This window comes from Pleurodeles waltl, chromosome 5 (assembly GCF_031143425.1).
Source record: "Pleurodeles waltl isolate 20211129_DDA chromosome 5, aPleWal1.hap1.20221129, whole genome shotgun sequence".
NCBI lineage: Eukaryota > Metazoa > Chordata > Amphibia > Caudata > Salamandridae > Pleurodeles > Pleurodeles waltl.
In genome coordinates, this window is record NC_090444.1 from 1,684,221,204 (window position 1) to 1,684,234,558 (window position 13,355).

A 13,355-nucleotide genomic window follows, 5' to 3' on the forward strand; every position below is an offset into this window, starting at 1 on the left:
TCAGGACAATACTTTTTTATTGGTGAAAAAGATATTAATACGAAGAAATATGTCAAGGTGAGGGTAAACAAGTAACGAATAGGAATGACCTGGGGCACTATAATAGAGATTCTAGTGAAGAACACCTTTTAGACCACCAATGTCATCTAAACATGAAGGCTGCTTTATTATGGCTGTTCATTGCAACAAGCGTGAATTGTGTAGAAACCTATTTAGCTGTGTAAGTTGGCAGGTCAGACAGCATACAAAAAAGTTATTAAATAGACAGCAAATTAAGCTTTTGTTTGAGTGTATAAAAGTGGATTCATAAGAAATAGGCTGAATCATTTTTGAGTATGTCTTGGTATTTATATAACACAAACGGCTAGGAGGCAACGGGTGTGAAACACTGTACAACAGATTAGCACTTTTACGTATGTCTGTTAAGACTCTTGCCTGCCAAAGGATATCTGCGTTAAGTTAATAAGGGAAACAACATTTACAATAATAATTCCATTCTAGCAACACATTGTTTTTTTATTTTACCCCGGTTGGTCTAGAGAGAACTACTGTTTCATTATAGCAGGTTGAACAGCCTGATGGTAAAACACTCTAACACAAACATTGGGCCTTATTTACAAGGTCCGTGGCACAGGGCGGCGCAACAAGTGTCTTGCTGTGCCGCCCTGCACCAATGGGAAAGGGTAGAAATATGCTGTATCTACAAGATAAAGCGATTTTCTGTCCTCCCCCCCTGAGCTGGTGCACAAACCGCTGCCTAGCACCAACACAGGCACCCTTGCATCATGGGTGTACGGGGGCCTGCGCTGTGGGGATGATTGTTTTTGTGCAGGAAGGAACACCTTCCTGCACAAAAACAATCACAAGAGGTGTTTTCCTCTTTCTATGTGTGCTGCAGAATGGAAGAGGAAAAAACAGGGAGAAATAAAGATATTTGTCTCCGTTACACCAGTTTTTACACCACCCCTGAGGTGGCGTAGGAATCTGATGAATTCCTAGACTTGTAAATCTGGGAATGCATTAGATTCCTTCAGGTTCCATCGGTGTTGCGTGTGAACACCCCAAGCAACTCCCATGGAATGCCCCTCCCACGCAGTGTTTTGCTTCAAAGGGGTCCACATTTACAAGACCCTGAAAAGCCATGCAAAGTGCCTTTGCATGGCCTTGTAAATATGGGCTGGCACACTGTGCCACCAAAGCATCAAAAGAAAATTACCCAGTATGCCTCTAGGGCCTCATAAATGAGGCCAATTGTTTCCTTTGGGTACAAAAATGTTAATGTACTTGGCTGTGGAAAAATTGAAAATTTACCAGCTTTAATTACCTTGTTGCATAGATCAAAAGAGATGGGGGATGCATGTTTCATAATAATAATGTAATATCTATCTGATGATGAATACTTACTCCACACTTCTTTCTCCATCAACACAGGCGCTCCTCACAGCAAACAAGGCACTTATTTCACTGGGAGTCACAGAAGAAGCCATAGTTGTGTGCAGCAAACAATCTTTGGAATTCTGGCAAATAGGGATAAAGCTTGGGTTGTTTTTTTTTTCATTTAGTTTTCTTTGCATGGAGTAGGCATAGTAAATACACCAAAGCCAACTGTGTATTTGTCATTTATTACAAGGTCCTCCACAAATGCACCTAAAATTAGGAGTTTTACAGCACAGATTAGTATTGTCTTTGAACACGCTTTGAAATCTACTGCAAATGCATAGATAGAGAAACATTACTGTGCAAATTGTCATTACATGGCCTTGATGAAAAAATAATTTGGCTTGTTTGCCTGTGTATTCATCCATCAGTTTTTGAGAAGATTACAGATTTTTAAACTCTACTCCCTAGCCTTTCTACTTTTACACTTGAACAGGCTCATTTCCGTGTGATAGCATGCAAGATATTGTGCCAACCGCTGATGAAAAAGTAGGGCATCTTGGTTTACTCATTCCCTTGCTATGCAGTATCTAGCACTGACCATTGCTGCAAACCATGGGAATCCTATAGAAACATTTGGAGGGGTCAATCTCACTCGTGTGCCACTGATAGCAGATAAAAACTCCACAATCTTCGTCCAATATACCAGGAGCGTGGTGCAGATAAAAAACATATGTAAGTCATCAGCTTCAAAGTTGCCACACGTTGGGCACTCAGAGCTCGGGAGGCCTCCCCATCTGTGCAATTTGCTCAGAGTGAAATTCCGATCGAAGATTTTGTTTTAAGTTTTGTATTTTTAACCTGGCGGATAATAAAACTTTATGTCATATGATTAACGACTCCTGGGTCTAGACTGCCCTATCTCAGTTGTTAAATTTACCTCCCCACTTTATTGTCTGCATATCAGTATCATCCACCTCGAGTTCAGAAAGCTGACAATATAATTTCCCAATGGCAGATTCCGTGGTAGGCAACATTAAGTGCATAATCAAGATTTCTGCTCCATTTAGCTATTTTGAACTGATCGTTTGCAGGATGTGTCTGAGCCGAAGATTTTTTAAAATCCCATTTCCAATTAAATTATCTTGAAGGGTGTGAAAAGAACAGACAATGTCACAAACCTTTTTGACCCCACCTCGATCCAATCTTTAACAAGTATAGTCATGAAATACTGAAAAGAACAAGGGAGATTCCCAAAAGGGGGCATGGTAGTTGTATTTGGTGATTTTCATCATGACAGCAACTTTCTGCCATACTCTAAAAGCTGGCAAAAACTGTCTTAAAATGTACTTTTTGTAATAACTCTGAACTGTGAATTTTGATAAGAAGCCGGAAGCAATTTACCCTAGACTATATACATAAATAGGTGGCAGAGTGTCAGTGTTGTCTTTCTGAAAATGAGGCCCTACTACTAAATACTGTATGATTTTTTTAAATTACCTTTACCAATCCCACAGTTAAGACTTTGCTTGGAAATTGAATCTATCCATCAGTCTTTAATTCAACACGTCAGGATTATTAAATGCAAGATCAGATTACAGGATTTAGAGGAAATCTAAAAGAATTTTGATATTGCAGGAATTAAATTGATGCAAAACAAGGACAAATCATTGACAACTATTTATTGGCATGGCTACATGAATCTACTACCCTGGGGTGTTCCATCTGTTCTAACCAATCTAGTAAAATATAAGAAAGACTACTGTTGAGAGTAGTTCTCTTGAAAGGTATGACAGTTATTAGAAAAGGTCGGCATATTGAATGGAAGACATTTGTACCTCACATGGCCCAGCCGTATTTTATGCACACTTCAGCTCTATATGTAAGACAACAATTTTTGCATTATTATTAGATTATTGAAAACTCCAGTTAAATTTTGTTTGCCGAGCTGGATGACTTTTAGATTTACCTGCTTGGGTTTAACAATATATGGCAACCCTAAGGTGAACGTGTGTCATTTTATTTGTTGAAGCTGGTCTGGGAGCATAAACAATGCCTTCAATATCCAGTCTCCCTTTAGGATTCCTTGTGAAAAGACCTGTCCCCAACAGCTATTAGCCAGCAGTGATGTGTGAGCCATTAGTCACCTCACAGACTTCAGACTGTTCATAGGGACAGTAGTCACCACTATTATGAGTGAGCAGCAGCCACAATTATGTAAACCTTTTGTCAGCTGACATAAGCATGCCTGCTTAAGGATACACATTAGTTTGGCCAGAAAGACAGAATGAGGAGCAGGATTTCACATCAGCACTGTGCCACTGACTTCTGTGTCCTATACCCAGTAACAATATACCGTCTTCCTCATGAGAACAGTCCAGCCCGACTGATTTGCATATGGGTGGGTCCAAACTGGGGTGGCATGGTGAGCAAAAGAACGATAGATTAAACCCAGATCTGTGACTAGGGGTGAGTGGTTGAAAAGTTTCAGCACTCTGTCCATCATCCTTTTGTGTTGCTTTATATTCTTATCCACATATTTCTTAGTCACGAAGTTGTGTACTCGCACAGGCTCAGTAATTTCAAAGGGTTTTCCTTGCTGCTGCATAAAATGAAGAAGGCTGTAAATATGTTTATTAAAACATGCCCCTCTCTTTCCCACAAGTTCATGGTAAGGAACAGCTTTTCTATGGTCCATTCATTTTGAATTTGTAATCTCTCTGAAAACATTGCAAATATAAAGGACTTCATACTAAACTAGCCGCCATTGAAGAACATGTTCACTTTTATGTGTCTGACCAAAAATTCCCTTGGAGGTTTTTTGTGATCTCTGGATCGTCTGTTCCAGTTTCATATCTGGAGCAACAGCATTGAACCTTCCCTCTCTGTCTTTCACCACAAAATGTCTTTGGATGAATTTTTTGTAGAGGTAAGGTTTTTCTACCTCTAGTTTCTTAACTCTTTCCAAATACCAGGACCCATATCTCAGGTGGTTTATGCAATCCAATTAGTGAAACACAATAATCAGTAACTGCACAGTCTTCACATGCAGCTCCCAATCACCTTCCTGTTCAGCACGTGCCAAGTTTCTCACTAGAGCTATCATGTGTGAAACATTTTAACAGTAATTGCAAAGTTCTGATTTTTCTTCACATTCTTTGACAAACTCAATGAACTTGGTTTTCTGATTTTGAACTGACAGTATTGAACATTGCCTGGCTTTGAATTATGTCTTTTTAAAGGAAGTGCACTGTGTCATGTTCACGTCTGAGATAATATATGCAAACCCTAATTTGTCATTCTTGTTCCAGAAAGCATTCCAACACAATGTTTCTATAGCCTCAGATATGATGAGCATACCTTGTAATGAACAAACATAGGCCCATATTTATACTTTATTTGTGCCGCATTTGCGTCATTTTTTGATGCAAAAGCAGGTTAAACATACAAAATACAATTATATTTTATAAGTTTGAGCCATTTTTGCGTAAAAAAATTACACAAACGCGGTGCAAAAAAAAGTATAAATCGGGGCCATAATGCGTCCCGCTCAATAATGACTAATCAATTTTGCTTCCAAAGATTTCATACTCAAAAAGTGCATCGTCTATGACACATCCACTGAGAACTTCCTTCACACCACAAAGCAACTTTTGTCATGTGGAAAATGCCCATCATTGGATAAAGAGCATCAAATTCTACTGGATTGCTCATAAAAATGTCAGCTACAATACGGAAACCACCTTCATGGCAGAAAATTGGCAGGATAGGCTGCTTTTCTTGTGGATCACGCATATTTGGGTATTTTTAGGGCTATGTACACTGTTGCGTAGTTTGTGACTGGAGATAGTATTACTGGTAAAAACCCAATCTATGGACGTACATTACAAAATGGTAGAAAAAAGGCTTTCTTCTTTGTCCTCTGTGACTCACTGCTGATGTTGAAATGGCCTCTTTTTTGGTCCCTGGGCCGTCACAAGGAGGGCCGGATTGAATGCAGTGCGACCAGTTTGTCTGCACTGGGTGCTGACCTGGGAAAGGGGGTACTGCATCCGGCACTCATTTTACCAATAACTCTTGAATTATTGACCTTCAGGAGTGAGGTGTTTAGCAATAACTTACAATATAAAAACACCTTCTGCAGAGTTCCTTGTGCATCTAGTTTTCAGGCAGCAACAAACAAGTCAAAATAACTGCTGTGAATGATGCTCCTGATAGAGAGAGATTGGAGTTTTGTTTAGTGGCAGTTTTAACCCGCCTTAAAGTAGCACAGAGCATTAATAGGCCTGCTGCAAAGAACGCATACTGTGCAGATCACAGATCTGTATTTATGTGGATCGCTAAGAGGATTGCTGCTTTTGTCACAGAAACCCTTTTGTTACAGCAGTTCGAATGATCCAACCCTGCTATAGAACAGTGACTGTTATGAACTGTCATCAGGAAGCTGCATGCAGACTGCATAAAATAGGTGAGGGAGTTGTGTTTTTTTCCCCTAGTCTTTCTTTACCTATTATCAATGTTGTTAAAAACTGTTCTTTTGGGTAGGTATACATTCTTACTAGTAGAACCAGCCTTTACCAGTGCTTTAAAACAAATGAAATGTATGTGGCAGAGGGTCTATGGAGAGATGAGGGGTACTCTTACCCGGTGGTAGTGAGGGAATCCAAGGAAGGGGTCATGGAGGGGGGCACCAAAAACGATTGTCGCACCAGGAGCCACCAGCATGCTAAATCTGACCCTCGTGACGAGACCAAGAAAAACATCCCGCACACTGGCCCTTTCAAGCTGGCCCATCTGGCAGTGGCAGAGTGCCCAAAAAGCCAATCCAACACTGCCTGAAGTTGCAAAAGACTCACCAAATACCACCTAGCTCTCCTCTCCAGTGAAGTGTCACCCACAACCCAGCCTAAGGTGTAAGATTCAGGGGCGGTTCCTCCGTTTTAGCAGAGGAGCGTCACCTCCCTGCTCAGTCAGGCAGACAGCAACAAATAAAATGATAATTAAACAATATTATTATCATTTTATGCGCCGCTGTCTGTCTGACAGCTTGGAACGTAGGGCGAGTGGAGCCAGGTGATAGGAAGAAGTGGAGGGCACTATAAAGTGTGTATGTCTGTTTGGCCAGATGTCTCAGGCCAGCCAAACAGACATGCACACTTACATTTCTCCAACCTGGTTGTGTTGCACAGCCACCCTGGAGAAATGGCCCAGGCTCCCTGTGCCTGAGGGAGCATCATACCAGCCCGTTCAGGCCAATCCTGGTGCTGCTCTCATGCTATCTTTAGCATGAGAGCAGTGACTGGATTGGTAGCCTATGCTGACTGGTGGGAAGAGAGGAAGCGATCAGCAGCAGGATCGGGAGCAGCATGGGATGGAGCATCAGAGGCAGGTAAGTTTAAAAAAAAAATGTATAACCCCCTTAACACCACTTTGACCCCCTACCACCCTTGATTGGCGGTACCCACCACCAGTAAGATTTCCAGCCGAATCTTACAAAACCTGTTACCAGAAAAGGCAAAGCTGTCGCCATTACCGTCCCCTGCACCAGGAACTCATTTTCTCTATAACCCTTGAATCATTAACCTTTTGATTCCCTGTCTAGTTTTGCTCAGCGCTTCGTTATGGCTTTCTTCCTTCTAACTTCCTCCTTTTAGAAATTAGTTGTAACTCAGCACTAAATGTACACGTCTTCTAATAGTCAGCAGTTCAGTGAAAAAGACGCAGTCAACATGGTGCACATCTAAAAGAAATAAAAAACACATGCTATGTTGGCAAACCTATTTACATTTTAAGTAAACTCTTTGTTATAAGCAGTAACAACTACCTCATACATAAATAAAAGAAGGGGATTAAGTATAGCTTGCGAAGTGAAGCATTACAATATCAGCTACCTCAAAACAACATATGATTAAAATTTAGATTAATAAATTACATGTTCTTACCAGTTTGATCTGAGATATCAGGGAACTTCCAAATGATCAGCATCCTTACAAACGTGTAGCTACAAAAAATTAAGAATCAGAAATCATCGAATCTCTTATCAATGACGGAGCTGACTTTTCCTTTACCTGATCAGTGGTTGTTGAACTGATCGAGCCGATACTCTGGCATATGATGTTGTATGTTGTCAGAAGTCTAACCATCAACATGTGCACGTGACGTCAACCTGGAAAACTTCTAAAGATCGCCCTAGAATGCAATGTCTCGAGGAAAATATAGAAGCGCCCTCTCTAGTGGCAACTGCAGCGAATAAACACATTATCTATCTGCCCAATGAATAGTTCATCTTGCTCAAGGCGCACGTGTCTTTTGGAAAAGAAGTGACGTTTTAGATGCTATACTGAGATCACTCTTCTTTACGACAGCTGCCGAAGGCTATGTTGTCTTGTAAGCATGCAAGCTACTGTTTGTTCGTCTAAATTAGGTTTCACAAATATTACTGGAGCCTAAAACCCTTTGCTATTCAAAACATTAAACTTTACCGTCACTATGTATATCGATAATAATATGCCTTCGCTATAGATATGAAATGGCAAACGCAGTAGCCACGACTTGCCCCAGAGAACCATGCAAATGTTATCACAAGATTCTAAAATCTGCATGGATTATCCCTCAAGCATCAGATTAACATATTTTGTCATTTGCACTAGTTTTTGTCCTATAATGTCAGATTTATTTTTTTACTGAAATAACTCATTTTATTTCCAGACAGCTAGTTTTACACTATCCTTTCCAAAAGTACCAAGTTGTAATTTTTTGTCGTTCAACTTGTTTTGTCCCCACGCCAATCTCATTTTCTGAAGAGCTGACTCATGCATGACTTTGCTAATTGCCCAAAAGTGCTACAAGCACTCCATCTACCAACCCACTGGAGCTTAGTGTACCGATATCCAAGGCTGTGCTGTCGGCTACCTATTTTACTTTAATGCTGCACCTTACAGGCTTTCGCAGTAACATTATCGGGCATTCTCCGAAACTTGCAAAGATAAACATCTATGGCCGCATCTATGTCCCCAGTAGAAAGTCCACGGCCGGTTTAGGCGGATTTTGTAAAATTGGTCAATGTTCATCAGGGACGTAGCTTCAGGGGGAGTGTTTGGGGTGTTAGACCCCCTAATAAATGTATCTTAAGAGAAATAGTTTGATGCGGCGGGTTTCAGTCAGGTTTTGTGAGGTGCCTCTCTAAATTCACCAGGAATGTTTGCACACACAGACAAAAACACACACACACACACACACACTCTTTCCCTCTCACTCTCGGAAACACTTAAAATGTTTTGGTTATTTTACAAAATAATGTGCTTTCTCTCACCAGTTTTCTGAGAAGTGGCACAACGCTACGTTGCAGCAGTGTTGCGTCAAAAATAGCATGCGCTTCGGTGCACCATTTCCTTGCGACATGGATGCACCATATCTATGGACCCTAAGCGGTGCAAAAAACATTGACGGATCAAAAAAAAATAATCACGCAATGTGGCATAAGGCAACTGGCCCTTACATGAAGCAAGACTGATTTGCCTTTACTAAAGCACTTGGAAGTGCTGCAAGTCATTATTTCAACACATGGCAGCGCAATGCATCACGGGAAGTGTAAAAAAAAAAAACACATTAAAACAATCTGAACAGTAAACCACAACAAATGCACAAAATAGAGGCAGCAGCATCTATAAGTCAGGAGGGCAACAATCCCAACCCCATCCAAGATCACCAGACAGCAGGCCAGGGGTGGAGGAAGAGGAAGAGCAGTTTCAGACAGGAGAGGAACCACATTTTAATAGCTGGATGAACACCTTCTCTTTGTCAACTCCAAATTGCCAATAGGGAAGAAGAAAGCCATTTTGTAGTCCAAAGTGGATAAGATTAACAGTGTTGGCCAAGCAATAAGGACAGTGTCAGAGCTGAAAAAAAGATGGAGAGCTCACAGTGTAGGAGGGCTACATATATATCAATGTTTCCGTAGAAGTCCAGAACCATGAATTGTTATTCACCTAAAGTCAGATAGTCAAAAAGAAAATCTGAACAAAATTAAAACACCAGTACTACAAATCTTAAAATGAATTAGAAAAAATAGAGAAATTAAATGAACAGAATTACCTAAAAACTGCAAAATTCCAATTAGGTGAACAGGAGATATCAGTTTTTACAGATTTAGGTGAAAATAGTATTAAAAAGTGCAATGTGGCACTAGTGGTCAACAGTCACATTAGACTGGGAGCTAGGTATGATTTGAGGCTGACCGCAATGGAGTCCTGGTTCGATACATGAAGTCGATTTGTCCCTTCATGCAAACATAGTACAGAGTATATAACCCTAAAATGTGGCCTGATTATTGCCAGATCATTAGTTAACCCCTCCACTGAGATAAATTTATTGTTGGAAGCCAGTGACTGTTACATACTATCTTTAATTGAGATGTGAACCACTCCTGACTCAGTGGTAGATCTTTGAATTGCCTGCCCGTTGGTTTTTAAAGCCTTTCACAAACCATGTTTCACTAAGGAGGGTGGTGGTGTAAGGGCCATCTATAAGGAGGAATGGTGATGTTGAGGCTTTGGGGTTCACCTTAAAAACTAGCAAAGGTAGTGCCTTGGGAGGTCCTATGTTATAGGCCACCAGGTACCCCAACCTCCCACCTTCTGAGCTTAATAGAAGTTCCCTTGAATATGGCACTTGCTCACTCCAATGTATTCATTCTGCAGAACTTTAACCTATGGGCAGAGGGGGAGTTATAAGGCTACAAAACAAGAGTACGGCCCCACCCATCAGGTTGGACACACCTTGGATCATATTTTTGCCACAGAAGTGTTGGGTGCTGTGAAAGAGATTTTACCTCTATACTGGACTGACCATGCAATTATATCTTTCGATCTGCTGGTGAAACAACCTGGTCCTCCCAGGGACTATGAAAGGGAGGCCTTGACACAAATTGAAACTGAATAAGCCTTTGTTGAGGCCAATTTAAAAAAAATTGAATACTTTTGATCCTATGACGTCAGTGGAGGTCAACTGTACAGCACATGAGCAGGAGATTTCAGATGCATTGAATAGAATTACACAGAGAGTCCATTTCCATTAAAATCTATATTTTTTTAACCGTAAATATCTCTGAATTTACAGAACAGACGCTTTTGATCTTGTGGAAACATTTGGAGGGCTGACTCCCATACCCTGGTGGGACCGTCTGTCCCAGGGTAAGTGTGCCTGACACCAAAGTTGACACTGCCCTCCTGGCGGGACTACCAGTCCCAGGGTGCACTGCTGTTTTGCCTGCTTGCCTGCCATCTTCATTGACTGCACCTGTGAGAGAGGAGACGCTTCATTGTATAAAAAGTGCTCTCTATTCCCGCAACGCAGGATGTGGGAGGGCTGCGCCCTGGCAAAGCCCGGTCCACGGCAGGCCTGTCCACACCCGGAGGAGCCCGGAGGAGGCAGGGCTGCCTCCCCCCCTTCGTTTGCCTAAGTAAGGTATTCAGAGATATATTTGTATTTGGGCAAACAGATGATATAGTATCAATAAGAGTAATTTGATTGTATAATTATGTGAAGTCCCATTAGGTGACCCTAAATTTCACTCGTGACATAGCCAATAAAGGGGAATAAATAAATAAACAGAAGACCATCCACGAGCAAAGATAACAACAAGAGGGGTTGAATAGGTAGGAGCCAAAGATAATTAAAGATTCGGATTATGGGGAAACGTAAAGCAAGTGAGCCTAAAAAGACAAGGCATGCAGGGGATAACTGTACTATCTCAGAGATCGACGATTTGATAGAAGAGTTTGAATCCCTGTTGTGAAATTAGTCCAAACTACAGGAAGCACCAATAAAAAGATCACGTCCTTTTATACTAAAAAGATAGGAACACATAACACAAAAGCCACTGAGGTGGGGGGGCGACATTCGACCATCAACTAGTCAAAATCCTGATACTATTTCAATGGGAAGAGGGAAAGTCAAATCTGCACAGGCCCTATGCCAGTCCCCAATACAAAGCTGAAGTACACAAGGGAGAACGTACCCAAAGAGAGAGTGGCTTAATCTGTTCCAATCGGTATACCGTTTTGGTGAAAGACTGTCTAAACAATGCAGCTGGGAAAAATAATATAGATGATTGTCTTCATTTTGACTCTGCAACACAATCGGCTAGAGAGGAAACAATAGTACTACATCAAGATCAGGACAGGAGCTTGAAATATAAAAAGAGGGATAAACCAGATTTATATGAGATCATTAGTAATCAAACACAAGAGGTTAAGGAATTAAGGTGCCTGGTAGAAATCCTAGGAAAACATGCAAAGGATACAAAGGGAATGTTAAATAATGGAGAGCTAGACATAAAAAAAACTCACCTAGACCCTTGCAACCACTAGGTACATTTCAAACTCCCATACTATCCCTAGCACAACATAATGAAAATCCAGAACAGTGTAATGCCACCGGCCTTACACATGGACAAAGAGGATGGGACAACGAACGTAACAGCAGGGCATGAGAGTGTATTGGTTCCCAGATAGGTGAATCACACAAGGAAGTATATATAATTTCTTGGGAGGGCTATCTTGAGGCCCGAGCCCCTGAGATAGAAGTGAGGCACTTGGCAAAATTACATGATCAACCTCTCAATAGGAGTGCAAACAGCTCCATAAACAGCTCCATAAATACGCAACAACAGGAGAGTAGTTTGAGGAACTCCAAGGAATGTCTATTTAAAAAATGTGCCTAAACTGAATCACCCAGGAAGGGTAGACCGGGACTCCCTCACAAAGGAGTATTGAAACTACCAAGCATGTGCTATTGTTTTGCAAAGCTTATAATAAGCCTAGAAGGATGTGGATCAGCCCGATTTGTATTAATCTAGGAATAAGGAAGTACAAGGAAGCGGCAATAATTTTGAGGTCTGATATCACTGCTTATATAGCATTTGGAATAAGCTGATTCCTATAAGGAGCCACATATAATAGAGACAAAGGTCCCTAAGTCTCTAGGATATCGTGGCTATGCAATTTCTATTGTAACCTAAAGATAAGACTGAGGAAACAGGAACGACTAGACCCCCACCCGGGGTCTCCTTCCCAGCAGTGGAGGGACACCCTTGTCCTCAGGGTCCATTTAGCAGAGAGTACACAAATCAGGCGGAGTGACCAACTGGAGGGAATAAAGAGAAGTTTATTACATGGATTATAGCTCGAGCTAATACAGAGTCCCAGGACAGTCAAGTGACTATCCTACGGAGGCTGCCCCTTCACTCTGGGGCACCCAACCTTATATATACACAAAACTGCTTAGTCAGAGGACAACTCCACCCCTGGCGTATTCAAGGTCCTCTGCAGCCTTCAGAATATTTCAGGGATACACGTGTGGTGGGAGAAGGTACAGATGCAGCTGGCAGGAGGTGGCAACGACCTGTACGAACCTGTTCTGACAGTTACTGATTAAGCACGACAATTCTCAGAACTGTGATTGGAAAAAATAAATGGCACTGATAAGCAGATTGCAGCCCAAGGCTGTGAGCACAAGGTCAAACATCAAAGTTCAGAAGGTTTGCCGAGCACATGGCAACATAATGAAGATAAACAGATGCCTAGCAGCTATGGTGTATGATTAAGTTTATGTACATTTTCTCAAACCCTCCTTTTGCCATTGTGAGGCAAGCTTGAACGTCATTCAGTGTCCATGTTAATGGACATAAGGTCTTTTATCTCCTGCTCAAGGGACAGCATAGCCGTGTGTTGAGGAGGGCGAACAGGCCAGGGGGCAAGGGATGCCATACAGCAACCGCACAAAGCAGGTAGGCACTGTACACAAAGACAACAGGTGCCGAATACAGCAGCAAGCACAAAAAGGAATATTAGTATCTTCCAGCCCCATTGGGAAATCAAGCCCCAAAACCAGTCGGTCAAGGACCATGTGCCTTCGTCTTGGTGTATTGTGGACGCTATCGTATGCAACCTTTGAATGGCTCTATACACTGTAGGGGC